General features: G+C 31.5%; 1 long non-coding RNA gene across 3 annotated transcripts; it reads left to right on the top strand.

Moving 5' to 3' along the window:
• The first annotated feature begins 437 nt into the window (after positions 1–437).
• Positions 438–2675, top strand: LOC126892564 (uncharacterized). Of its 3 annotated transcripts, none has more exons than XR_007700906.1 (4): positions 438–456; positions 753–844; positions 947–1102; positions 2398–2675. It is a non-coding gene; the product is annotated as an uncharacterized LOC126892564 (long non-coding RNA). The 3 variants fall into 3 exon arrangements; XR_007700905.1 differs by lacking the exon at positions 438–456 and adding an exon at positions 527–698; XR_007700904.1 differs by lacking the exon at positions 438–456 and having other exon boundaries at positions 530–844.
• The last annotated feature ends 232 nt before the right edge of the window (positions 2676–2907 follow it).

Genomic DNA, 2907 nt, shown 5'->3' with positions numbered 1-2907 from the left:
AACTGTACATAATTTTATGCAGCGTTCACAATAGACTTAAATTTTACGTAAAGACAGCCTGTCTTTACGTAAAATTTAAGTCTATTGTGAACGCTGCATAAAATTATGTACAAATTACGGTTTACGAAATGATGATGTACATCTTATGGTTACGTCCATTGTGAACAAGCGCTAAGCTTTCATTTGACACCTCATTTGTCATTCTACCTGCTATAGTGACGGAAGGAGTTACATGGAGTTACATTCGCGGTCGGACGGACAGACAGCCTATTAGGTCACACCAAGTCGTTCAAATTCTCACCAACTTGTTCACATTTTTTCAAAATTGGTGAAAACAACAAATTATATTTTGTATCGTTGTATCAATATAAGCCAAAAAGAATAATTAGTGAATGTCACGCCACTATAATATATTTTATTATTGGTCTTTCAATGCTAAAATCAGGATAAAAAAAGGTATTTAATCCATAGTTTTAATCAATATAATTCTCACCATTACTTTGTGTTGTATTTGCAACCTTTTGTAAATAAAAAATAATTCCGCCATATTAAGGCCCGGTCTTTTCACCTCCGAATAAATATGCTCTTATCTGGCAGTTAGCTATCTGGAGGATAAATATTTATTCGCCAGATAAAATGTACCCGTCTTTTCACGTCAATTTATGTTCCAGTTAGTTATCCGGTAGATAAGCTTAAAAGTAAGTTTGGATTCCGAACACACCTGACTTTTATGTTTATTTTTATAATTTCAGCTTTAACTTAACCTAACATAATTAGATTCAAAGTATTTCAAAGATGATTTTATCGATTTTATTTCCATTTTGGAAGAAGGAATGAAGGAAATGTAAGTAAATCAAAGAATTACAACTTAAAAAAATAGGTATACAAAGTCATAAGGTTTAGAAATACATTTCCATATTTTAATCAGACAACAATATTGTTTTAGAAGGAAAACATTGATTATGCTGAAATAGTTTACTGGAGAGCTTGAACAAGAGGTAAATCCATTTTAAATTAGAGGAAAACTGTTGATTTGTATGTAAAATAGAAGACAAAGACAAGTTTAAATAAAGACAAGCTAGCTAATGAAACAGATGCAGTGGTAATTTTGTTTACATAATTATATATGTACATATTATATGATTATTAATATTAGGTTTGTTCTAGCAAACAGTCAAACTAGTCAGAAACCGTCAGCAATTAGTTGCTCAGTGAGACAACATAATACAGTCACCAGTGCTATCCCCTATCTACTCGCGCTGGTCGACTATTCGCTGATGGTTTCAAACCGTTTGAAACTGATGCTAGAACAAACCTAATGACTGTTCAATGATGTAAAAATTTGTTAATGTGGGGAAAACTTTTATTTAAATTCAATACTATATTTCTGTAAATATCATGCAATATGGCAAAACTTGATGTTACGTCTGATTTTAGCCATAATGAGATTATTTGCTTGATATGCTATTTAGTAACATTTCTTCAAGTTGGTATAGTTTGGTATGTGTATGATGAAGGTAAAACCCCCTTTGTCCCACATGTCCCCTTTTAACTTACAGTAGAACCCTAATTATCCGTGCTATGATTTTCTATTACTCAAGTTGCATTTTTGAGGTTTTATCAACATAGCGTCATTGTAAATCACTTAACGGAAACTCTATATGACGAAAGAGAGACTCATAATGAAAGATTTATTTTTTCTGTTATCTTTTTATGGTAGGTACATAATATTATAATATGTATGTGTATACATACTTATTATACATAAGAAATACATGTTCGGATTATCAGTGCCACCTTCGGTCCCGAGGAGCACGGATAATCTGGATTCTACTGTATTAGGTAGGCCAGAACTTGATATATTACTTGATTTCTTATGTTGATTACTTTTCGTTTTTGGGTTGACAAAACATGATTTAAACTTTCAAAATGCCCTCCTGAAAAATTAGGCTAGATGGACATATCAATCATTGTCAAAACGCTACAGATTTATAATCCATCCAACTGGTATATTGAATAGTAAACTAGGGATAAACCAACTATGTATATCAAAACACAATATTTTAAAGATTGGATAATTTACATGGTAAATTGAAGAATCCCAATAACAAGAATAAAACCTAATTTTAATATTTGTTATGGGTCATTCCACGAACATACGCCTGTTTTGGCTTACTTCGACAACGAATATTTTACGTTGCAAAATAAGAAGAACAAAAGTAAATTGCAAATTACATTGTTATTTATTGGAATAATTATTAGTGCCATTTACTTTCGTACTTCTTAGGTTGCACAGTAAAATATTCGTTGTCGAAATAATCCAAAACAGGCGTATGTTCGTGGAATGGCCCATAGTAGATATCTTTCACTTTTCTAAATAAAAAAAATTGGTTACAGATATGACAAACACCTAGAAGATGGAATCCTGTGTTCTCAAAGAAAAAGCTAGTTCCAGAAATAAGCTACCAATAATAAACTAGAGAATGTATTACAAGAAAGAACAACGCTAATACCCAACATAGCTCAATTGCTTCAGATAGAAAAAGAGGAGGAAAGGGTAGAACACAAGCGTGCCAGAGAAAATTAAAGGGCAGAAGAGACACAAAAATTCATTGATTTATTTAATTTAATAATTAAATTATACAAAGGACAATTAAATAAAGAATAAAAAATTATACATGTATATTAATGATCCTTCTATTTCCCCATAAAGCTTGTTACTGACCAGGAGGTATACTATAATAGATATATTACATCTCATATTGCTCACTATAATAATGAGTGAGCCTGCATAAACGGAACCATAATATACATTAGGTATAGTTCCGTGTTTGCAGCCTCACTCATTACTATAGTGAGTGATATGAGATATATTTTAGTATAGTTCCCCGTGCGTGACAAGCTTAA

Source organism: Diabrotica virgifera, chromosome 9 (assembly GCF_917563875.1).
Source record: "Diabrotica virgifera virgifera chromosome 9, PGI_DIABVI_V3a".
Lineage (NCBI taxonomy): Eukaryota > Metazoa > Arthropoda > Insecta > Coleoptera > Chrysomelidae > Diabrotica > Diabrotica virgifera.
The sequence above is the reverse complement of the archived record's forward strand: the minus strand, read 5'-3'. Positions and strand labels throughout refer to the sequence as shown.